This window comes from Ovis canadensis, chromosome X (genome assembly GCF_042477335.2).
Source record: "Ovis canadensis isolate MfBH-ARS-UI-01 breed Bighorn chromosome X, ARS-UI_OviCan_v2, whole genome shotgun sequence".
Taxonomy (NCBI): domain Eukaryota; kingdom Metazoa; phylum Chordata; class Mammalia; order Artiodactyla; family Bovidae; genus Ovis; species Ovis canadensis.
In genome coordinates, this window is record NC_091727.1 from 70729280 (window position 1) to 70755966 (window position 26687).

General features: G+C 39.4%; 1 protein-coding gene across 6 annotated transcripts in view; it reads right to left on the minus strand.

Moving 5' to 3' along the window:
* Window positions 1-26687, minus strand: part of CYSLTR1 (cysteinyl leukotriene receptor 1) — a 74101-nt gene that overhangs the window by 6998 nt on the left and 40416 nt on the right. For 3 of the 6 annotated variants that reach the window (XM_070291876.1, XM_070291879.1, XM_070291880.1), the window contains exon 2: window positions 13414-13586. The exons of the other annotated variants lie outside the window; for them this stretch is intronic. The gene's annotated coding sequence lies outside the window, so the exon portion shown is untranslated. The remainder of the gene's footprint in view (window positions 1-13413; window positions 13587-26687) is intronic. 6 annotated transcript variants of the gene reach the window in all.

Consider the following 26687-nt stretch of genomic DNA (forward strand, 5'->3'; position numbering starts at 1 on the left):
ATCCTTCAGTTCAGTTCAGTTGCTCAGTCGTGTCCGACTCTCTGTGACCCCATGAACTGCAGCATGCCAGGCCTCCCTGCCCATCACCAACTCCTGGAGCCTACTGAAACTCATGTCCATCACATTGGTGATGCCATCCAGCTATCTCATTCTCTGTCATCTCCTTCTCCTCCCGCCCTCAATGTTTCCCAGCGTCAGGGTCTTTTCCAGTGAGTCAGTTCTTTGCATCAGGTGGCCAAAGTAGTGGCTACAGCATCAGTCCTTCCAATGAATATTCAAGACTGATTTCCTTTAGAATTTACTGGTTGGATCTCCTTACAGTCCGAAGGACTCTTAAGAGTCACAGTTCAAAAGTATCAATTCTTTGGCTCTCAGCTTTCTTTATAGTCCAACTCTCACATTCATATGTGACTACTGGAAAAACCACAGCTTTGACTAGATGGACCTTAGCAAGTTTAAAATAGGTTGGAACTTTTCAGAGGAACTCTACCAAAAAAAAAAAAAAAAAAAAGGAAAATAAAAATGAAAATAAAGAAAATGTGAAAATATGAAACAGCTTAAAAAGTAGGAATCTGAACCCACAGCTATGATATTGATGTTTGAGTCCACCACATATTCAGATAATCATTTTTCAAATATTCTCCAATTTCTTCTCTCTCTCTCAGAATTTTCCATTCATCCCCAGGCAAGGAGTTGACATAAGTAAGCTTCTACTAGCAGTCTGGAGGAAGTAAGCATTGCAGGTGGGAAATTACTCAAACAGAGTTGGCTTTTATATCTTGTTACTCAGGCATTAAAACTTCTTTGGGGATTTAGCTTATCCTGGGGCTCTTTAATCAATGAAGATATATTGACTGAATATTTAATAAAAATAACCTTTCTAAGCCAGGAATTATATGATTCCAGTCATTTTCTCTAGGTGAAAATTAACTTTGGCTCTGTCACAGTTTTGTGTTTAGACAAAGTTTATATTTATCCCCAGTGTGGAAAGAGAAAGTTTATGAATTTCTAAGACCCATCTATGAGAAGTGTAGTTTTACCAGGCTAATGCACTAATTGTCCAAATTTATGGTAGCTGTACAACTACAATTTAGCTTTCTCTCTGTACATGCACAAGTGAGTAAAAGTCACATTTCCTGGGCAACAATGTAATGTTTCCCCAAGTTTGGGATTTTGAAGTGTCTTCCATGGTTCCTTTAGAAATTTCCTTTAGAAATTCTGAGTTTGCATATGGTAGGCATTCAATACTCTTACTTTTTGCCCCTCTTTTCTTTTTTGTTTACTTGAGAACTCTTGTCTCTGACATCAGCTTCTGCCATAATTGGATTCTACCATTCTTGTCTGGGTGATTGAGTGAGGGAAGATGAGGCAATAAAGTAAATGTGTGGATATGTAACTTTTGGGTTCAATTATTTATTTCAGGAGGTACTCAAATTTTTATTTGGCTCGTCTAGTCCATGTATATCTATCTATCTATTGGTCTATCTATCTATCTATCTATCTATCTATCTATCTATCTATCTTCATTATCATCATCATCTATCTACTCTCTTTGCATCAGCCCTTAACCTCCATTGATCTGTAACCTGGTCTAGCTTCAGTGAACAAGTAAGTAGGAGTTCCCAAAGATAACCTGAGAATATAAGGTCCCAATTCATATATGATACCCTTCATTTTTGCTGCAAAAAAACTATCTATGAATGAGGATGACTTATATACTGTTGTGCCTTCTAAGTGTGGCCCAGGTAGAGCTAGTGATCCATAGCATCTTCAGGTAGTCCCCAGGCTAGTATCTTCTATTAAATGAAAATAGTAACTGTGCCTCTTTTTCGCTTATATTCAAACAAAAAGTCATTCCTGATCCAATTTAATATTTCTTTCGTTTGAAGTCCTACATTATTTTGTTTGTACTTTCCTTGATAATTTTCACTAATCGTTTCATGTCATACTCATCTCTGTGGTTATTCAATTTAAACTTCACTATTCTTCCTACTGGGCAGTCCCACCAGACTTAAGGAGCAAAACCCAAGTATTCTTTATTTTTCTTCTTAGAAAAAAAGAGCAAATAAGTTAAGAGATTTACAGTTTCAATAAAGAGGAATCAGACAGAAGTTGTTTGTGAACTTGATTTAAGACTTCTAGATGTTCCTAGAGTTTCTCTTAGGTGAACATCTGAGAGAAAGTTATCACTTTATTCCTCTTTGAATGTATCAGCTGTGCTCAAGATACAGGTTTCTTCAGGCCCTCTAAAGGTAGCACAACAGTTTTAACTTTGACAGTGGTTTCTAAACTAGGTGCTAATTTTGCAATGTAAACTTATTGGACTTTCTAGGGCTGAAAGGTCTTTCCCCCCTCCCCTTGGCCTTACCCTCTTTGTTTTATAACAAATGACAACATATCTGATTCTGGCAGTATGGTCACTATTCTTCATAACCTGCAAGGGAGAAGCTGCTTAAGTCTTCTTTGTTGGTCCCTTTTATTTTATTTATTTTTTAAAATATAAATTTATTAATTTTAATTGGAGGCTAATTACTTTACAATATTGCATTGGTTTTGCCATACACCAACATAAATCCTCCACAGGTGGACATGTGTTCCCCATCCTGAACCCCCCTCCCACTTCCCTCCCCATACCATCCCTCTGGGTCATCCCAGTGCACCAGCCCCGAGCATGCTGTATCATGCATTGAACCAGGACTGGCGATTCGTTTCATATGATTTTATACATGTTTCAATGCCATATTCCCAAATCATTTCACCCTCGTCCTCTCCCACAGAGTCCAAAAGACTGTTCTATACATCTGTGTCTCTTGCTGTCTCACATACAGGGTTATCGTTATCATCTTTCTAAATTCCATATATATGCATTGGTATTTTTCTTTCTGGCTTATTTCACTCTGTATAACAGGCTCCAATTTCATATCTCATTAGAACTGATTCAAATGTATTCTTTTTAATGGCTGAGTAATACTCCATTGTGTATAGGTACCACAGCTTTCTTTTTTAAAAATATAAATTCATTTATTTTAATTGGAGGTTAATTACTTTACAATATTGTATTGGTTTTGCCATACATCAACATGAATCTGCCACAGGTGTACATATGTTCCCCATCCAAAACCTCCCTCCCACCTCCCTCCACATACCATCCCTCTGGGTCATCCCAGTGCACCAGCCCCGAGCATCCTGTATCCTGCATCGAACCTGGACTGGCGATTCATTTCACATATGATACTATACATGTTTCAATGCCATTCTCCCAAATCATCCCACTCTTGCCCTCTCCCACAGAGTCCAAAAGACTGTTCTAAACATCTGTGTCTCTTTTACTGTCTCCAACAGGGTTATTGTTACCATCTTTCTAAATTCCATATATATGCATTAGTATACTGTATTGGTGTTTTTCTTTCTGGCTTACTTCACTCTGTATAGTAGGCTCCAGTATCATCCACTTCATTAGAACAGATTCAAATGTATTCTTTTTAATGGCTGAGTAATACTCTATTGTGTATATGTACCACAGCTTTCTTATCCATTCGTCTGCTGATGGACATCTAGGTTGCTTCCATGCCCTGGCTATTATAAACAGTGCTGCAATGAACATTGGGATACACGTCTATCTCTCTTTTTTTTTTTTTTACTTTACTTTACATTACTGTATTAATTTTGCCATGCATCAACTTGAATCCCCCACAGATGTAAATGAGTTCCCAATCCTGAACCCTCCTCCCACCTCCCTCCCCATACCATCTCTCTGGGTCATCCCAGTGCACCAGCCCCAAGCATCCTGTATCCTGCATCGAACATAGACTGGTGATTCGTTTCTTACATGATATTATACATGTTTCAATGCCATTCTCCCAAATCATCCCACCCTCGCCCTCTCCCACAGAGTCCAAAAGTCTGTTCTATACACCTGTGTCTCTTTTACTGTCTCGCATAGAGGGTTATCATTGCCATCTTTCTAAATTCCATATATATGTGTTAGTATACTGTATTGGTGTTTTTCTTTCTGGCTTACTTCACTCTGTATAGTAGGCTCCAGTTTCATCCACCTCATTAGAACTGATTCAAATGTATTCTTTTGAATGGCTGAGTAATACTCCATTGTGTATATGTACCACAGCTTTCTTATCCATTCATCTGCTGATGGACATCTAGGTTGCTTCCATGTCCTGGCTATTATAAACAGTGCTGCTATGAACATTGGGGTACATGTGCCTCTTTCAATTCTGGTTTCCTCGGTGTGTATGCCCAGCATTGGGATTGCTGGGTCATAAGGCAATTCTATTTCCAGTTTTTTTAAGGAATCTCCACACTGTTCTCCATAGTGGCTGTACTAGTTTGCATTCCCACTAACAGTGTAAGAGGGTTCCCTTTTCTCCACACCCTCTTCAGCATTTATTGCTTGTAGATTTTTGGATCGCAGCCATTCTGACTGGTGTGAAATGGTATCTCATTGTGGTTTTGATTTGCATTTCTCTGATAATGAGTGATGTTGAGCACCTTTTCATGTGTTTGTTAGCCATCTGTAGGTCTTCTTTGGAGAAATGTCTATTTAGTTCTTTGGTCCACTTTATGATTGGGTGGATTATTTTTCTGGAATTGAGCTGCATGAGTTGCTTGTATATTTTTGAGATTAGTTGTTTATCAGTTGCTTCATTTGCTATTATTTTCTCCCATTCTGAAGGCTGTCTTTTCACCTTGCTTATAGTTTCCTTTGTTGTGCAGAAGCTTTTAAATTTAATTAGATCCCATTTGTTTATTTTTGGTTTTATTTCCAGTATTCTGGAAGGTGGGTCTAGAGGATCCTGCTGTGATTTATGTCCAAGAGTGTTTTGCTTATGTTCTCCTCTAGGAGTTTTATAGTTTCTGGTCTTATGTTTAGATCTTTAATCCATTTTGAGTTTGTTTTTGTGTATGGTGTTAGAAAGTGTTCTAGTTTCATTCTTTTACAAATGGTTGACCGGTTTTCCTAGCACCACTTGTTAAAGAGATTGTCTTTTCACCATTGTATATTCTTGCCTCCTTTGTTGAAGATAAGGTGTCCATAGGTGTGTGGATTTATTTCTGGGCTTTCTATTTTTTCCATTGATCTATATTTCTGTCTTTGTGCCAGTACCATACTGTCTTGATGACTGTGGCTTTGTAGTAGAGCCTGAAGTCAGGCTAGTTGATTCTTCCAGTTCCAGTCTTCTTTCTCAAGATTGCTTTGGCTATTCGAGGTTTTTTGTATTTCCATACAAATTGTGAAATTATTTGTTCTAGCTCTGTGAAAAATAACACTGATAGCTTAATAGGGATTGCATTGAATCTGTAGATTTTTTGGGTAGTATACTCATTTTCACTATATTGATTCTTCTGATCCATGAACATGGTATATTTCTCCATCTATTTGTGTCCTCTTTGATTTCTTTCACCAGTGTTTTATAGTTTTCAATCAGTTCAGTTCAGTTCAGTTCAGTCGCTCAGTCATGTCCGACTCTTTGCGACCCCATGAATTGCAGCATGCCAGGCCTCCCTGTCCATCACCAACTCCCGGAGTTCAGTCAGACTCACGTCCATCGAGTCCGTGATGCCATCCAGCCGTCTCATCCTCTGTCGTCCCCTTCTCCTCCTGCCCCCAATCTCTCCCAGCATCAGAGTCTTTTTCAATGAGTCAACTCTTCGCATGAGGTGGCCAAAGTACTGGAGCTTCAGCTTTAGCATCATTCCTTCCAAAGAAATCCCAGGGCTAATCTCCTTCAGAATGGACTGGTTGGATCTCCTTGCAGTCCAAGGGACTCTCAAGAGTCTTCTCCAACACCACAGTTCAAAAGCATCAATTCTTCGGTGCTCAGCCTTCTTCACAGTCCAACTCTCACATCCATACATGACCACAGGAAAAACCATAGCCTTGACTAGACGGACCTTAGTCGGCAAAGTAATGTCTCTGCTTTTGAATATACCATCTAGATTGGTCATAACATTTCTTCCAAGGAGTAAGCATCTTTTAATTTTATGGCTGCAGTCACCATTGGCAGTGATTTTGGAGCCCCCCAAAATAAAGTCTGACACTGTTTCCACTGTTTCCCCATCTACTTCCCAAGAAGTGATGGGACCAGATGCCATGATCTTCGTTTTCTGAATGTTGAGCTTTAAGCCGACTTTTTCACTCTCCTCTTTCACGTTCATCAAGAGGCTTTTTAGCTCTTCTTCACTTGCTGCCATAAGCGTGGTGTCATCTGCATATCTGAGGTTATTGATATTTCTCCCGGCAATCTTGATTCCAGCTTGTGTTTCTTCCAGTCCAGCGTTTCTCATGATGTACTCTGCATAGAAGTTAAATAAGCAGGGTGACAATATACAGCCTTGACGTACTCCTTTTCCTGTTTGGAACCAGTCTGTTGTTCCATGTCCAGTTCTAACTGTTGCTTCCTGACCTGCATACAGATTTCTCAAGAGGCAGGTGAGGTGGTCTGGTATTCCTATCTCTTTCAGAATTTTCCATAGTTTAGTGTGATCCACACAGTCAAAGGCGTTGGCATAGTCATTAAAGCAGAAATGGATGTTTTCCTGGAACTCTCTTGCTTTTTCCATGATCCAGCGGATGTTGGCAATTTGATCTCTGGTTCCTCTGCCTTTTCTAAAACCAGCTTGAACATCAGGGAGTTCATGGTTCACGTATTGCTGAAGCCTGGCTTGGAGAATTTTGAGCATTACTTTACTAGCATGTGGGATGAGTGCAATTGTGCGGTAGTTTGAGCATTCTTTGGCATTGCCTTTCTTTGGAATTGGAATGAAAACTGACCTTTTCAAGTCCTGTGGCCACTATTGAGTTGTCCAAATTTAAGCACAAGATCAGGAGATGACTGTGGCTCAAATCATGAACTCCTTATTACCAAATTCAGACTCAAATTGAAGAAAGTAGAGAAAACTGCTAGACCATTCAGGTATGACCGAAACAAATACTTTATGATTATAAAGTGGAAGGGAGAAATAGATTTAAGAGTGCCTGATGAACTATGGAATGAGGTTCGTGACATTGTACAGGAGACAGGGATCAAGACCATCCCCATGGAAATGAAGTGCAAAAAAGCAAAATGGCTGTCTGGGGAGGCGTTACAAATATCTGTGAAAAGAAGAGAGGTGAAAAGCAAAGGAGAAAAAGAAAGATATAAGCATCTGAATGCAGAGTTCCAAAGAATAGCAAGAAGAGATAAGAAAGCCTTCTTCAGCGATCAATGCAAAGAAATAGAGGAAAACAACAGAATGGGAAAGACTAGAGATCTCTTGAAGAAAATTAGAGCTACCAAGGGAACATTTCATGCAAAGATGGGCTTGATGAAGGACAGAAACGGTCTGGACCTAACAGAAGCAGAAGATATTAACAAGAGGTGCAAGAATACACGAAAGAACTGTACAAAAAAGGTCTTCACGACCAAGATAATCATGATGATATGATCACTCATCTAGAGTCAGACATCTTGGAATGTGAAGTCAAGTGGGCCTTAGAAAGCATCACTATGAACAAAGCTCGTGGAGGTGATGGAATTCCGGTTGAGATGTTTCAAATTTCCCTTTCTAGTTTCTCATTATTAGCATATAGGAATGCAAGGGATTTCTGTGTGTTGATTTTATATCCTGCCACTCGCTGTTAATTTTCTGTTGGAGTCTTTAGGGTTTTCTATGTAGAGGATCATGTCATCTGCAAGCAGTGAGAGTTTTACTTCTTCTTTTCCAATTTGGATTCCTTTTTTTTTTTTTTTTTTTTTCTGCTCTGATTGCTGTGGCCATACCGTCCAAAACTATGTTGAATAGTAATGGTGAAAGTGGGCACCCTTGTCTTGTTCCTGACTTTAGGGGGAATGCATTCAATTTTTCACCACTGAGTATCATGGTTGCTGTGGGTTTGTCATATATAGTTTTTATTATATTGAGCTATGTTCCGTCTATTCCTGATTTCTGGAGAGTTTTCATCATAAATGAATGTTGAATTCTGTCAAAGGCTTTTTCTGCATCTATTGAGATAATCATATGGCTTTTATTTTTCAACTTGTTAATATGGTGAATTACATTGATTGATTTGTGGATACTGAACAATCCTTGCATCCCCGGGATAAAGCCCACTTGGTCATGGTGTGAGATCTTTTTAATATGTTGTTGGATTCTGTTTCCTAGAATTTTCTTAAGGATTTTTTCATCTATGTTCATCAATGATATTGGCCTGTAGTTTTCTTCTTTTGTGGCATCTTTGTCAGGTTTTGGTATTAGGGTGATGGTGGCCTCATAGAATGAGTCTGGAAGTTTACCTTCCTCTGAAATTTTCTGGATGAGTTTGAGTAGAATAGGTGTTAGCTCTTCTCTAAATTTTTAGTAGAATTCAGCTGTGAAGCCGTCTGGACCTGGGCTTTTGTTTGCTGGAAGATTTCTGATTACAGCTTCAATTCTGTGCTTGTGATTGGTCTGTGAAGATTTTCTATTTCTTCCTGGTTCAGTTTTGGAAAGTTGTACTTTTCGAAGAATTTGTCTGCTTCTTCCACATTGTCCATTTTATTGGCATATAATTGCTGATAGTAGTCTCTTATGATCCTTTGTATTTCTCTGTTGTCATCTCTCCATTTTTATTTCTAATTTTATTGATTTGATTTTTCTTCCTTTGTTTCTTGATGAGTCTGGCTAATGGTTTGTCAATTTTATTTATCCTTTCAAAGAACCAGCTTTTGGCTTTGTTGATTTTTGCTATGGTCTCTTTTGTTTATTTTGCATTAATTTCTGCCCTAATTTTTAAGATTTCTTTCCTTCTACTAATCCTGAGGTTATCCCTTTCTTCCTTTTCTAGTTGCTTTAGGTGTCGAGTTAGGTTATTTATTTGACTTTTTTCTTGTTTCTTGAGGTATCCCTGTTTTGCCATGAAGTTTCCCCTTATCACTGCTTTTATAGTCTCTCACAGGTTTTGGGTTATTGTGTTTTCATTTTCATTCTTTTCTATGCATATTTTGATTTCCTTTTTGATTTCTTCTGTGATTTGTTGGTTATTCAGAAGCGTGTTGTTCAACCTCCATATGTTGGAATGTTAAATAGTTTTTCTCCTGTAATTGAGATCTAATCTTGATGCATTGTGGTCAGAAAAGATGTTTGGAATGATATCAATTGTTTTGAATTTATCAAGGCTAGATTTATGGCCCAGGATGTGATCTACCCCAGAGAAGGTTCTGTGAGCACTTGAGAAAAAGGTGAGATTCATTGTTTTGGGGTCAAATGTCCTGTAGATATCAATTAGGTCTAACTGGTCTATTGTATCATTTAAAGTTTGTGGTTCTTTGTTGATTTTCTGCGTAGTTGATCTATCCATAGGTGTGAGTGAGGTATTAAAGTCTCTGCCTATTATTGTGTTATTGTTAATTTCCCCTTTCATACATGTTAGCATTTTTCTTCCATATTGTGGTGCTATGTTGGGTGCACATATATTTATAATTGTTATATCTTCTTCTTGGATTGATCCTTTGATCATTATGTAGTGGCCTTCTTTGTCTCTTTTCACAGCCTTTGTTTTAAAGTCTATTTTATTGAATATGATTATTGCTACTCCTGCTTTCTTTTGGTCTGTATTTGCATGGAATATCTTTTTCCAGCCCTTCACTTTCAGTCTGTATGTGTCCCTTGTCTTGAGGTGGGTCTCTTGTAGACAGCATATATAGGGATCTTGTTTTTGTATCCATTCAGCCAGTCTTTGCCCTTTGGTTGGGGCATTCAACCTATTTACGTTTAACGTAATTATTGATAAGTATGATCCCGTTGCCATTTACTTTATTGTTTTGGGTTCAAGTTTACACACTCTTTTTGTGTTTCCTGTCTAGAGAATATCCTTTAGCATTTGTTGGAGAGCTGGTTTAGTGGTGCTGAATTCTCTCAGCTTTTGCTTGTCTGTAAAGCTTTTGATTTCTCCTTCATATTTGAATGAGATCCTTGCTGGGTACAGTAATCTGGGCTGTAGGTTATTTTCTTTCATCACTTAAGTATGCCCTGCCATTCCCTCCTGGCCTGAAGAGTTTCTATGGAAAGATCAGCTGTTATCCTTATGGGAATCCCCTTGTGTGTTATTTGTTGTTCTTCCCTTGTTGCTTTTAATATTTGTTCTTTGTGTTTGGTGTTCATTAATTTGATTACTATGTGTCTTGGGGTGTTTTTCCTTGGTTTTATCCTGTTTGGGACTCTCTGGGTTTCTTGGACTTGGGTGATTACTTCCTTCCCCATTTTAGGGAAGCTATCAACTATTATCTCAAGTATTTTCTCATGGCCTTCTTTGTGTCTTCTTCTTCTGGGACTCCTATGATTTCAGTGTTGGGGCATTTAACATTGTCCTGGAGGTATCTGAGATTGTCCTCGTTTCTTTTAATTCCTTTTACTTTTTTCCTCTCTGGTTCATTTATTTCTACCATTCTATCTTCTACCTCACTAATCCTATCTTCTGCCTTCTTTATTCTACTGTTGGTTCCCTCCAGAGTGTTTTTTATCTCATTTATTGCATTATTCATTATATATTGACTCTTTTTTTTATTTCTTCTAGGTCCTTGTTAAACCTTTCTTCTCAATCCTTGTCTCCAGGCTATTTATCTGTGATTCCATTTTGTTTTCAAGATTTTGGATCATTTTCACTATCTTTATTCGGAATTCTTTATCAAGTAGATTCCCTATCTCTTCCTCTTTTGTTTGGTTTGGCGGGCATTTATCCTGTTCCTTTACCTGCTGAGTATTCCTCTGTCTCTTCATCATGTTTATATTGGTGTGTTTGGGGTGGCCTTTCTATATTCTGGCAGTTTGTGGAGTTCTCTTTATTGTGGAGTTTCCTCACTGTGGGTGGGGTTGTACAGGTGGCTTGTCAAGGTTTCTTGGTTAGGGAAGCTTGTGTGGGTGTTCTGGTGGGTGGGGCTGGATTTCTTCCCTGTGGAGTGCAATGAAGTGTCCAGTAATGAGTTATGAGATGTCATTGGGTTTGGAGTGACTTTGGGCAGCCTGTATATTGAAGCTCAGGGCTATGGTCCTGTATTCCTGGAGAGTTTGTGTGGTATGTCTTGCTCTAGAACTTGTTGGCCCTTGGGTGGTGCTTTGTTTTAGTGTAGATATGGAGGTGTTTGATGACCTCCTGTAAATTAATGTTCCCTGGAGTTAGGAGTTCTGTGGTGTTCTCTGGATTTGGACTTAAGCCACCTGACTCTGGTTTTTAGTCTTATTTTTACATTAGCCTCAAGACTTCTCCGTCTTCACAGCACCGATGATAAAACATCTAGGTTAATGATGAAAAGTTTCTCCACGGTGAAGGACACCCAGAGAGGTACACAGAGTTACAGGGAGAAGAGAAGAGGGAAGAAGGAGATAGAGGTGACCAGGATGAGGTGAGGTGATATGGGGAAGGAGGAGGGAGGGGGATTCAGGATGGAGAACACGTGTATACCTGTGGCAGATTCATGCTGAGGTATGGCAAAACCAATAGAATATTGTAAAGTAATTAACCTCCAATTAAAATAAATAAGTTTATATTGAAAAAAAGAGGAGAGAGCAAGCTAGCCAGTAATCACTTCCCTATGTGCTCTCCACAGTTTGGACTGCTCAGAGATGTTCACGGAGTTATACAGAGAAAAGAAGAGGGAGGAAGTGGACAGGTGGCCAGGAAGATAAAAGTAGGGAATCAAAAGGAGAGAGACAGACCCAGTCAGTAATCAGTTCCCTAAGTGTTCTCCACAGTCTGGAACACACAAAGAGATTCACAGAATTGGGTAGAGAAGATGAGGGTGAGGAAGGAGATAGAGGTGAGCTGGTGGAGAGAAAGGAGTGTCCAAAGTGGGAGAGAGTAATCAGGCCAGTGATCTCGCTCCCAAGTAAAAATGAGTGATGAAGATTGAATTCTTAAAGGTATAAAATTTATACAAATACGAAAAAGCAAAGATTAAAAATCTAGAGTAGAGGTTAGATTTTCAAAAATACAATATTAAAGAAAAAAACAAAGTCATAAGAATTATAAAATATATATATATATATATATATATATATATATGAAGTTTGCTTTAAAAAATACGGTCTCTTTTTTTTTTCAAAGTAATAGTATGTTATAAAAATGAAAATTAAAGGAGTAATAAAGGACTTAAAAATTTAAAAAAATAAAGAATGATAGTAAAAATAGCAAAAATATATCTAGGAATTTCTCTGGTGTTGTTGTGGGCAGTGTGGGGTCAGTTCATTTTCAGATAGTTTCTTGATCTGGCTTATATTTCTCAAGATCTATAGGCCCCTTCCTCCGTAGTTGGTACTAACTACAGGGTTTTAATCTATTGCACCTGTCACTTCCAAGTAAGTGCCCTCTGTTTTAGCTTCTTCTGTTTGCTGGTCTCTTCAGTGTCTAATTTCTGCCCTGACACAAGGGGGTTGTGGTGGACACTTTTTAGGCTCACTTGTTCAGTCTGCTGTGGGGAGGGAGGGATGCTGCAAGGGAATAACACTGGTGCATGCTTGCAGTGTCTCGGCCACACAGGGTTTGCCCCCTGCTCACAGCGTGTGTGCTTTCCCTGTTTACACTGCTTAGGCTCTAGGTTGCTCTGCCAGGAACTGTCTGAGGCCAGCCCAAGGTTGTATGCACTTCCCAGCTATAAGCCGCTCAGGTTCAGGTACTCGGGTAGTCATCAGTGGCGCAGACTCGGTTGGGCCTGCGTTTTGTGCCCTTCCCAGGTCCAAGCAGCTCAGGTGACCAGGTGTTTGGTGAGCACAGTTGCTGTGACTTATCACCTCCCCTGTCCTTGCCACTTGGTTTTCTGGGTGTACAACCGGCACATCTTCTCAGGCAGATGTTGACCGTCTAGAATCCCAAGAAGTCTTGGTTAGCAATGAAGCCTGCTTGCAGTTTGGTAGATAATGCCTCTCTGGGGCTGCAATTGCCCCTTTGTGGCTCTGGCTGCCCTCGCCTGCATGTTACCAGGCAAGGGGATGGGCCTGGCTAGCTCTGCTCAGTCATTTGTTCTGTGAGCGGTCCTGAAGGTGTCTTAGGTTAGGGCTTTTCGCGTGGTAGCTATCCCACAGCCTGGTTTGCTATCCAAGGTAGTTCTCTCAGATTGCCCTTAGGACATTCAGGCCTGGTCCTACTCTAAGCAATGCAGCCCTTGCCTCCCTTCCCAACCCCCACTTGCTAGGGGTGGATGCAGGCATCTGCGCTGCTTCTCTGCTGAAGGATTTACTGTTGGGCACATAATCTTTGCGTTTTAATTATTTTTTTTTCCTCCTGGTTTTGTTACTCTCTGTGGTTCCATGGTTCACCACAGACTCGGCAGTGAGAGTGTTTCCTGGTGTTTGGAAACTTCTCTCTTTTTAAAAACTCCTTTTCCAGTACGGAGCTCCGTCCCTACCTCTGTTGTCTCTCTTTTTATCTTTTATATATTTTCTTACCTCCTTTTGAAGACAATGGGCTGCTTTTCTGGGTGCTTGTGTCCTCTGCTGGCATTCAGAAGTTGTTTTGTGGAATTTACTCAGTTCAAATGTTCTTTTGATGAATTTGTGGGGGAGAAAGTGGTCTCCCCATCCTATTCCTCCACCATCTTAGGATCTCCTCCTATTGGTCCCTTAAAAAAAATCATCTCATATGAGATGCTCACCCAGCTTGATCATATGGCTTTAGAGTTCCAGGACCAACAGTTCATCTTTCCATATCTTAACTGAGGGCCAGAATCTACTCTTCAGAATTTTTCAGATTTCTGTTAAAATGACAAATTTATCAGACCATGTCATCTAGTTAGATGGTAGGAGTCTGGGAGGGTTTTGCTAAAACTCATGGGGAAAGAGAAAAAGAGAGGAAGGTAATAGAAATCTGAGATCTGATGACACTGAAGTTAAAATTAAATATAGGGAAAACAGCACAGATGTGGGAAGCTGGGGGTGAAGAGAGAAAGGATGTGACTCTTTGCAATTTTGCTCCAGTTCCAGCTAACATTTATACAATCTGACATCACGTCTTGGTCTTTTTCTACTCAATTCCTTTTCTTTACTACTGCTGCTTCTTCTATCCTGACTCTCATTAACTCAGATTTAGATGACTTACAATAATCTCCTACCTTTCACATGTACCTTGTATTTCAACCATGCTGAACTGTTTGTAATTCCTGGAGATGTCTTTCATGCGTCCTTAATTTCTGGCTCTTTCTTTTCAACATCATCTTACACACCACTGCCAGACCAGTCATTTTTTAAATTGAAATACAGTTGACTTACAATGTTATGCTAATTTCAGATGTATAACACAGTGATTGTTATATATATACATATACATATATACATATGTATATATGTGAATATAATATATATTTATTTTCAGATTCTTTCCCATTATAGTTATTATAGACAGAGAGTATAATTCCCTGTACTATACAATAGGTCCTTATTGTTTATCTATTTGTATATAGTAGTGGATATCTGTTAATCCCAAACTCCTAATTTATTCCTCTCCTCCTTTCCTATTTGATAACCATAAGTTTGTTTTCTACATCTGTGAGTCTATTTCTGTTTTGTAAATAAGTTCACCTGTATCATTTTTTAAAGATCCCACATATAAGTGATAACATATCATATTTGTCTTTCTCTATCTGACTTCACTTAGTATGATAATCTCTATGTCCACCCATGTTGCTGAAAATGGCATTATTTCAATATTTTTGTGAATGAGTAATATTCCATTGTGTGTCTATGTGTGTGTGTACATGCGTACCCCAGATTTTCTTTATCCATCATCTGTTGATGGGCATTTAGGCTGCTTCTGTGCCTCTTGGTAATTGTAAATAGTGCTGCTATGACATTGGGGTGCATATATGTTTTTGAAATTAGTGTTTTTTTCTGTATGTATGCTGAGGATTGGGATTTCTGGGTCATACATGGTAACTCTATTTTTAGTTTTTAAGGAACCTTTATACTGTTCTCCATAGTGGCTGTATCAATTTAAATTCCTATCAACAGTGTAGGAGTGTTCCCTTTTCTCTACATCCTCTCCAGCATTTATTGTTTGTAGATTTTTTGATGATGGCCATTCTGACTGGGGCAAGGTTTTACCTCCTTGTAGTTTTGATTTTCATTTCTGTAATAATGAATGATGTTGAGTATCTTTTCATGTGCCTGTTGGTGATCTGTATTGAACTAGTCATTTTAGACCTTGTTGTTTGATTTCTCAAGAGTCTGTAAGTAACTATAATCAAGACCCCACCATAAATTCCAGGCAATTCCATCCACAATCTAGCACTAGCTTCCTATCCAGCAAAACTTCTCTTTCACAGAGAAAGGTAATAATGGCAGAGGCCAAAGAAAGAATCTGGAGAAAGAATAAAGCCACCAGTAAGTACTAAGGAGAGCTTAGGGCTCTTAGAAAGAGAGCCTTAAAACAACCTGTGGCATATTTTTGGATATGCAGTTACATCAAGCTAAGATATGCTGTAGAATTAAAATGACAGCTTAATTATTGAAACAGTGACTCTTGGGAAAATTAGGTTCAAGGAAAAGGTTATCTTGATATGCCAGTTTAAAATTCTGATCTTGAGAGGGAAAGATGGTGGAGGAATAGGACGGGAAGATCACTTTCTCCCTCACAAATTCCTCAAAAGAACATTTCAACACCGAGCAAACTCCACAAAACAACTTCTGTAGCCTGGCAGAGGACATCAGGCAACCAGAAAAGCAGACCATTGTCTTCAAAAACAGCGCAACTGAACTAGTGAGCCTAAAAAACCAGCAAACAGAAGAAGTTAAACAGAGGGAACCACCTTGGAAGTGAGCCCACATGGCCCGTAACATCAGAGAAGGATGTTTTATCATCGGTGCTGTATAGATGGAGAAGCCTAGAGGCTACTGCAAAAATAAAACTGAAAACCAGAAGCAGGAAGCTTAAATCCAAAGCCTGAAAACATTAGAGAACTCTTGAATTCAGGGAACATTAAGCAATAGGAGCTCATCAAATGCCTTCATACCTACACCGAAACCAAGCTCCACCCAAGGGCCAACAAGTTCCAAAACAAGACATACTACACAAATTCTCCAGCAACACAGGAACACTCCCCTGAGCTTCAATATACAGGCAGCTCAAAATTATCCCAAAACCTTTGATGTCTCATAACCCATTACGGGTCACTCCACTGCACTCCAGAGAGAAGAAACCCAGCTCCACCCACCAAAACTCCAACACAAGCCTCCCTAACCAGGAAACCTTGACAAGCCACTGATAGAACCCCACCCAAAGTGAGGAAGCTCCATAATAAAAGAGAACTCCACAAATTACCACAATATAAAAAGGCCACCCCAAACGCAGCAATATAACCAAGATGAAGAGACAGAGGAATACTCAGCAGGCAAAGGAACAGGAGAGTTGCCCACCAAACCAAACAAAAGAGGAAGAAGTAGGGAATCTACCGGAGAAGGAATTCCGAATATTGATAGTGAAAATGATCCAAAATCTTGAAATCAAAATGGAAACACAGATTAATAGCCTAGAGACAAGGATTGAGAAGATGCAAGAAAGGTTTAACAAGGACCTAGAAGAAATAAAAAAGAGTCAAAATATAATGAATAACGCAATAAATGAGATCAGAAACACTTTGGAGGCAACAATTAGTAGAATAACGGAGGCAGAAGATAGGATTAGTGAAATAGAAGATAGAATGGTAGAAATAAATGAATCAGAGAGGAAACAAGAAAAAAGAATTAAAAGAAACGAGGACAATCTCAGAGACCTCCAGGACAATATGAAACGCTCCAACATTCGAATTATAGGAGTCCCAGAAGAAGAAGACAGAAAGAAAGATCATGAGAAAATCCTTGAGGAGATAATAGTTGAAATCTTCCCTAAAATGGGGAAGGAAATAATCACCCAACTCCAAGAAACACAGAGAGTTCCAAATAGGATAAACCCAAGGCAAAACACCCCAAGACACATATTAATAAAATTAACAAAGATCAAACACAAAGAACAAATATTAAAAGCAGCAAGGGAAAAACAACAAATAACACACAAGGGGATTCCCATAAGGATAACAGCTGATCTGTCAATAGAAACTCTTCAGGCCAGGAGGGAATGGCAAGACATACTTAAAGTGATGAAAGACAATAACCTACAGCCCAGATTACTGTACCCAGCAAGGATCTCATTCAAATACGAAGGAGAAATCAAAAGCTTTACAGACAAGCAAAAGCTGAGAGAATTCAGCACCACCAAACCAGCTCTCCAACAAATTCTAAAGGATATCCTCTAGACAGGAAACACGAAAAGGGTGTATAAACCCGAACCCAAAACAATAAAGTAAATGGTAATGGGATCATACTTATCAATAATTACCTTAAACGTAAATGGGTTGAACGCCCCAACCAAAAGACAAAGACTGGCTGAATGGATACAAAAACAAGACCCCTCTATATGCTGCTTAAAAGAGACCCACCTCAAAACAAGGGACACATACAGACTGAAAGTGAAGGGCTGGAAAAAGATATACCACGCAAATAGAGACCAAAAGAAAGCAGGAGTGGCAATACTCATATCCAATATAATAGACTTTAAAACAAAGGCTGTGACAAGAGACAAAGAAGGCCACTACATAATGATCAAAGGAACAATCCAAGAAGAAGATATAACAATTATAAATATATATGCACCCAATATAGGAGCACCACAATATGTAAGACAAATGCTAACAAGTATGAAAGGGGAAATCAACAGTAACACAATAATAGTGGGAGACTTTAATACCCCACTCACACCTATGGACAGATCAACTAAACAGAAAATTAACAAAGAAACGCAAACTTTAAATGATACATTAGATCAGTTAGACCTAATTGATATCTATAGGACATTTCACCCCAAAACAATGAATTTCACCTTTTTTTCAAGTGCTCATGGAACCTTCTCCAGGATAGATCACATCCTGGGCCATAAATCTAAACTTGATAAATTCAAAAAAATCGAAATCATTCCAAGCATCTTTTCTGACCATAATGCATTAAGATTAGATCTCAACTACAGGAGAAAAACTATTAAAAATTCCAACATATGGAGGTTGAACAACACACTTCTGAATAACCAACAAATCACAGAAGAAATCAAAAAAGAAATCAAAATATGCATAGAAACTAATGGAAATGAAAACACAACAACCCAAAACCTGTGGGACACGATAAAAGCAGTGCTAAGAGGAAAGTTCATAGCAATACAGGCATACCTCAAGAAACAAGAAAAAAGTCAAATAAATAACCTAACTCTACAACTAAAGCAATAGAAAAGGAAGAGTTGGAGAACCCCAGAGTTAGTAGAAGGAAAGAAATCTTAAAAATTAGGGCAGAAATAAATGCAAAAGAAACAAAAGAGACCATAGCAAAAATCAACAAAGCCAAAAGCTGGTTCTTTGAAAGGATAAATAAAATTGACAAACCATTAGCCAGACTCATCAAGAAGCAAAGAGAGAAAAATCAAATCAATAAAATTAGAAATGAAAATGGAGAGATCACAACAGACAACACAGAAATACAAAGGATCATAAGAGACTACTATCAGCAGTTGTATGCCAATAAAATGGACAACGTGGAAGAAATGGACAAATTCTTAGAAAAGTACAATTTTCCAAAACTGAACCAGGAAGAAATAGAAAATCTTAACAGACCCATCACAAGCACGGAAATTGAAACGGTAATCAGAAATCTTCCAGCAAACAAAAGCCCAGGTCCAGACGGCTTCACAGCTGAATTCCACCAAAAATTTCGAGAAGAGCTAACACCTATCCTCCTCAAACTCTTCCAGAAAATTGCAGAGGAAGGTAAACTTCCAAACTCATTCTATGAGGCCACCATCACCCTAATACCAAAACCTGACAAAGATGTCACAAAAAAAAGAAAACTACAGGCCAATATCACTGATGAACATAGATGCAAAAATCCTCAACAAAATTCTAGCAATCAGGATCCAACAACACATTAAAAAGATCATACACCATGACCAAGTGGGCTTTATCCCAGGGATGCAAGGATTCTTCAATATCCGCAAATCAATCAATGTAATTCACCACATTAACAAATTGAAAAATAAAAACCATATGATTATCTCAATAGATGCAGAGAAGGCCTTTGACAAAATTCAACATCCATTTATGATAAAAACTCTCCAGAAAGCAGGAATAGAAGGAACATACCTCAACATAATAAAAGCTATCTTTGACAAACCCACAGCAAACATTATCCTCAATGGTGAAAAATTGAAAGCATTTCCCCTAAAGTCAGGAACAAGACAAGGGTGTCCACTTTCACCGCTACTATTCAACATAGTTCTGGAAGTTTTGGCCACAGCAATCAGAGCAGAAAAAGAAATAAAAGGAATCCAAATTGGAAAAGAAGAAGTAAAACTCTCACTGTTTGCAGATGACATGATCCTCTACATAGAAAACCCTAAAGACTCCACCAGAAAATTACTAGAGCTCATCAATGAATATAGTAAAGTTTCAGGATATAAAATCAACACACAGAAATCCCTTGCATTCCTATACACGAATAATGAGAAAGTAGAAAAAGAAATTAAGGAATCAATTCCATTCACCATTGCAACGAAAAGAATAAAATACTTAGGAATATATCTACCTAAAGAAACTAAAGACCTATATATAGAAAACTAGAAAACACTGATGAAAGAAATCAAAGAGGACACTAATAGATGGAGAAATATACCATGTTCATGGATCGGAAGAATCAATATAGTGAAAATGAGTATACTACCCAAAGCAATTTACAAATTCAATGCAATCCCTATCAAGCTACCAGCCACATTTTTCACAGAACTAGAACAAATAATTTCAAGATTTGTATGGAAATACAAAAAACCTCGAATAGCCAAAGCAATCTTGAGAAAGAAGAATGGAACTGGAGGAATCAACTTGCCTGACTTCAGGCTCTACTACAAAGCCACAGTCATCAAGACAGTATGGTACCGGCACAAAGACAGACATATAGATCAATGGAACAAAATAGAAAGCCCAGAGATAAATCCGCACACATATGGACACCTTATCTTTGACAAAGGAGGCAAGAATATACAATGGTGAAAAGACAATCTCTTTAACAAGTGGTGCTGGGAAAACTGGTCAACCACTTGTAAAAGAATGAAACTAGATCACTTTCTAACACTGCACACAAAAATAAACTCAAAATGGATTAAAGATCTAAATGTAAGACCAGAAACTATAAAACTCCTAGAGGAGAACATAGGCAAAACACTCTCCGACGTAAATCACAGCAGGATCCTCTATGATCCACCTCCCAGAATTCTGGAAATAAAAGCAAAAATAAACAAATGGGATCTCATTAAACTTAAAAGCTTCTGCACAACAAAGGAAAATATAAGCAAGGTGAAAAGACAGCCTTCTGAATGGGAGAAAATAATAGCAAATGAAGCAACTGACAAACAACTAATCTCAAAAATATACAAGCAACTTATGCAGCTCAATTCCAGAAAAATATGCTACCCAATCAAAAAATGGGCCAAAGAACTAAATAGACATTTCTCCAAAGAAGACATACGGATGGCTAACAAACACATGAAAAGATGCTCAACATCACTCATTATTAGAGAAATGCAAATCAAAACCATAATGAGGTACCACTTCACACCAGTCAGAATGGCTGCGATCCAAAAATCTGCAAGCAATAAATGCTGGAGAGGGTGTGGAGAAAAGGGAACTCTCCTACATATACTAACACATAGATATGGAATTTAGGAAGATGGCAATGACGACTCTGTATGCAAGACAGGGAAAGAGACACAGATGTGTATAATGGACCTTTGGACTCAGAGGGAGAGGGAGAGGGTGGGATGATTTGGGAGAATGACATTCTAACATGTATACTATCATGTAAGAATTGAATCGCCAGTCTATGTCTGACGCAGGATGCAGCATGCTTGGGGCTGGTGCATGGGGATGACCCAGAGAGATGTTATGGGGAGGGAGGTGGGAGGGGGGTTCATGTTTGGGAACGCATGTAAGAATTAAAGATATTAAAATTTAAAAAATAAAAAATTAAAAAAAAATAAAAATAAAATAAAGATCCAAAATAAATAAATAAATAAAATTCTGATCTTGACAGAAATATCAATTTTGTATATTATAGTGAATCACCAAAATAGGTCAATAACTTGCTAAAGTTTAGCTTCTTTTTAGGTTATCCAGTCATCATTTACAAGTATTCATCGTTTCCACCCAACCTTTTCCCTGTTGGGCCCACTTTCAGCTGTACTCCACTTGGATAATCTCTTGAGAAAAACATTTATTTTGACTTTGTTATTTATCCTATCTGAACAAATCACAAACATTTTTATAAGTAATATCTTGGAGGTAGTCAGGTATACTTAATATTTCTAACAATTCTAATCAAGAAATGCCAGGGCCAACATTGATCAGCTGGGTGAGAAGTGAGAGTTTGTTTACTTTATGGCATTTGGAACTAAAATCATCTTAGGAGATGAACTTAATTCTGGAATTTGTTTCCCAGAAGAGTGTGAGAACATTTTAGAAGATATACAAAGAAGAGCATCTATGTTAATCTAAATTTGGGGACTTCACATTACTGATAGCATTTTATTAGAGTCAATAAATTGCAAATCATTTTAATTGTGAAGAAGAACTCACTTATTTGGGTTGTTAAGGATCCAAGGAATCAAAATAGTCTGCATTAGGGGATAGATATGCTTTCTATAAGGACTAAAGAGATAGGTGGAAATGTATAATGAGTCTATTTTGTTTTCCAAAACATAGGAAGTTAGTACTTGCCAGCAAGATGACAGAGTAGGATGGGAGCTCATCCTTTCTCATGAAAACACCAAAACGACAACTAACTGCTGAACAACCATTGACAAAAAACTGTTGGTACCTGACAAAAAAGATTTCCTATATCCAAGACAAAGAAGAAGCCACAATAAGACAGTAGGAGAGGTGTGATCATGATAAAATAAAATCCCACACCTGCTAGGTGGGTGACTCACAAACTGGAAAACAATGATACCACAGAAGTTCTCCCATAGGAGTGAAAGTCCTGATCTCCATGTCAGGCTTCACAGACTTGGGGGCCTGTCAATGGGAGGAGAAGCCCCCAGAGATTCTGATTTTGAAGGCCAGCAGCCACTTCATGCGAAGAGTTGACTCATTGGAAAAGACTCTGATGCTGGGAGGGATTGGGGGCAGGAGGAGAAGGGGACGACAGAGGATGAGATGGCTGGATGGCATCACTGACTCGATGAATGTGAGTCTGAGTGAACTCCGGGAGTTGGTGATGGACAGGGAGGCCTGGCGTGCTGCGGTTCATGGGGTCACAAAGAGTCGGACACGACTGAGCAACTGAACTGAACTGAACTGAAGGGTTTGATTGCAGGAATTCCACAGGACCAGAGAAACAGAAACTCCATTCTTGGAGGGCACCCACAAGGTCTAGTGTGCACCAAGACTCAGGGAAAAAAGCAGTGATCTCATAAAAGACTGGGAAAGACCTACCTGCTGGTACTGGAGGGTCTTCTTTGGAGGTAGGGAGTGGCTGTGACTCACTGCAGGGAAAATGACACTGGCAGCAGCAGCTCTGGTGAGCACTCATTGTCATGAGCCCTCCTGGAGGCCTCCATTCTCCCACAAGAACTAGCCCTACCCAATAGCCAGTAGGCTTTAGTGCTAGGATGTTTCAGGCCAAACAACCAATAGAACAGGAACACAGCCCCACCCATCAGCAGACAGGCCACTTAAAGTCTTCCTGAGCACAGCTCTGCTCAACAAAGGGACAAGACCCAGCTGCACTCATCACTGGGCAGAAGCCAGGTCCTCCCACAGGAAGCCTACACAAGCCTCTTACCAGCTTCATCCAGCAGAGGACAGACAGAAGAAGCAAGAAGAAATACAACTCTGCATCCTGCAGAAAAGAAACTGCTATCACAGAAAGTTAGATGAGATGGCAGAGAAGTATGTCCTAGAGAGAAGATCAAGAATAAACCTCAGAAGAAAAACTAAATGAAGTGAAGATAGGCAATCTACTGGAAAAGGAATTCAGAGTAATGGTAGTGAAGATGATCCAAGTTCTCAAAAACAATGATAGAGGCACAGACTGAGAAGACACAAGAAATGTTTAACAAAGACTTGCAAGAACTAAGGGCTTCCCTGGTGGCTCAGACAATAAAAAAATCAACCTGCAAATGTGGGAGACCCAGGTTCAACCTCTGGATCGGGAACATACCCTGGAGAAGGGAATGTCTACCCACTCCAGTATTCTTGCCTGGGTAATTCAACGGACATAGGAACCTGGCAGGCTACAGTCTATGGGGTCACAGAGAGTCAGACACGACTGAGCAACTAACACTTTCACTTTTCCAGAAGTGCTAAAGAACAAACAAACAGAAATGAACAGTATAATAACTGAAATGAAAAATATACTAGAAGGAATCAATAGCAGAATTGCTGAAGCATAAGAATAGAGAAGTGAATTGGAAGACAGACTGGTGGAAATCACTGCCATGGAATAGAATAAAGAAAAAATAAGGAAAAGATATGAGGAAAGAATGAGAGATCTCTGGTACAATGTCAAATGCACCAACATTTACATTATAGAGGTCCCAGAGGAGAATATATAGAGAAAAGACCTGAGGAAATAGTGCAAGAATTAATAGTTGAAAACTTCCATAACATGGGAAAGAAAACAATCACCTAAGTCTAGGAAATGCAGAGAGTCCCAGACAGGATAAACCCAAGGAGAAACACTATGAAACACCTAGTGATTGAATTGATAAAAATTAAAGACAAAGAAACAATGTTAGAAAGAACAAGGGAAAAGCAACAAATAACATACGAAGGAACTACCATAAAGTTATCAGCTCATTTCTTATCAGGAGGCAGTACAAAATATATTTAAAATGATGACAGGAAAGAACCTATAACCGGGAATGCTTCACCCAGTAAAGCTCTCCTTCAGATGTAATGGAGAAATAAAAATGTTATGCACAAGCAAAAGCTAATCACTAGACCAGCTTTGCAATGAATGCTAAAGGAATTTCTCTAAGCGACAAAGAAAGTGAAGTCACTTAGTCGTGTCCGACTCTTTGCGACCCTGTGGACTGTAGCCTACCAGGCTCCTCCATCCATGAGATTCTCCAGGCAAGAATACTGGAGCGGGTTGTCATTTCCTTCTCCAGGGGATCTTCCTGATCCAGGGATCGAACCAGGGTCTCCCGCATTGCAGGCAGACGCTTTAACCTCTGAGCCACCAGGGAAGCCCAAGCAACAAAGAAAAGGCCATTATTAGAAACAAGAATATAACAAATTGAAGAGCTCACAGATAAAGGTAAGCATATAGTAAGATTAAGAAATCATCCGCACACAAATATGATATGAAAACCATCAACCATGAGAAGAGGAGAATACAAATGTAGGAAATAAGAATTCCACTTGAAATTAAAACACCAGTAACTTAAAATAGTTTTGCTTATGTATAGACTGCTATACAAAATTATCATGGTAATCATAAACCAAAAATCTACAATCGATACACAAACAAAAGAGAAAAAGGAATGCAAATACTACACTAAAGTTAGTCTTCAGAGGTGGTCCTAAGAGGGTGGAGGAATAGTATGGGGAGACCACTTTCTTCCCCACAAATTCAACAAGAGAGCATTTGAATGCTGAGTAAATTCCACAAAACAACTTTTGAATGCTGGCAGAGGTCATCAGGCACCCAGAAAAGCAGCCCATTGTCTTTGAAAGGAGGTAGGAAAAAATATAAAAGACAAAAAGAGAGACAAAAGAGGTAGGGACAGAGCTCTGTCCTGGGAAGGGAGTATTAAAAAAGAGAGAAGTTTCCAAACACCAGGAAACAATCTCACTGCTGAGTCTGTGGTGAGCCTTGGAAGCACAGAGGGCAACAAAACCGGGAGGAAAAATAAATAAATAATTAAACCCCACAGATTACATGCCCAACGGTAACTCCCCCAGTGGAGAAGCAGCACAGACACCTGCATCTGCCACTAGCAAGCGGGGGTTGGGCAGGGAGGTGTGGGCTGCATTGCTTAGAGTAAGGACCGAGCCTGAATGCCCCAAGGGCAATCTGAGGGAACTAACTTGGGATAGCAAACCAGACTGTGGGATAGCTACCACACAAAAAGCCCTAACCTAAGACACCTTCAGGACCCCTCACAGAACAAAGGACTGAGCAGAGCTAGCTGAGTGCAGACCACCCCACTCCCCCCAACACCCTTCTCCCCCGTGACAGGCAGGCGAGGGCAACCAGAGCCAGAAGGGGGCAATTGCGGCCCCAGAGAAGCATTATCTATCAAATTGCAAGCAGACTTCATTGCTAACCAAGACTTATTGGAATTCTGGACTGTCAACATCCGCCTGAGAAGGTGCGCCAGTTGTACACCCAGAAAACCAAGTGGCAGGGACGGGGGAGGTGATAAGTTGCAGCAACTGTGCTCGCCAAACACCTGGTCACCTGAGCTGCTTGGACCTGGGAAGGGCACAAAACACAGGCTCATGCGAGTCTGCACCACTGAGGACTACCCGAGTACCTGAACCTGAGCGGCTTAGAGCTGGGAAGCGCATACAACCTAGGGCTGGCCTCAGACAGTTCCTGGCAGAGCAACCTAGAGCCTAAGCAGTGTAGACAAGGAAAGCACACACGCCATGTTGGGGGGCAAACCTTGTGTGGTGAGACCCTGCGAGCACACGCCAGTGTTATTTGCAGCATCCCTCCCTTCCCACAGCACGACTGAACAGGTGAGCCTAAAAAAGTGTCCCCCACAACCCCCTTGTGTCAGGGCGGAAATTAGACACTAAAGAGACCAGCAAATAGAAGAAGGTAAACCAGACAGAACCTCTGTGGAAATGACAGGAGCAATAGATAAAAAACCCTGTAGTTAGTACCAACTACATAGAAAGGGCCTATAGATCTTGAGAAATATAAGCTGGATCAAAGAACTATCTGAAAATGAACTGACCCCACACTGCCCACAACACCACCAGAGAAAGTCATAGATATATTTTTATTATATTCACTATCATTCTTTAATTAAAAAAGATTTTCCCCTTATTTTAAAGTCCTCTATTACTCCTTTAATTTTCAATTTCATAACCTACAAATTTTTTTTTGTGAAAAAAGAGATACCCTAATTTTTAAAGCAAACTTCATATATATATATATATAATTATTTTTGTGACTTCGTTTTTTTTTAATATTGTAGTTTTGAAAATCCAACCTCTACTCTAGATATTTAATCTCTGTTTTTTGTTTCATTTCAGTTCAGTCTCTCACTTGTGCCTGACTCTTTGCGACCCCATGAATCACAGCATACTAGGCCTCCCAGTCCATTGCTTTTTGGTATTTGCTATCAATTTTGTACCTTTAAGAACCCAATCTTCAGTACCCATTTTTGACTGGGAGCAAGATTACTGGCTTGACTGCTCTCTCCCACTTTGGATTCTCCTTATTTCTCCACCAGGTCGCCTCTATCTCCTTCCTCCCCCTTCTCTTCTCTACACAACTCTGTGAATCTCTTTGTGTATTCCAGATGGTGGAGAGTACTTAAGAAACTGATTACTGGCTGGATCTGTCTGTCTCCTTTTGATTCTCCCCTTTATCCTCCTGGCAACCTCTGTCTCCTTCCTCCCTCTTCTCTTCTCTATGTAACT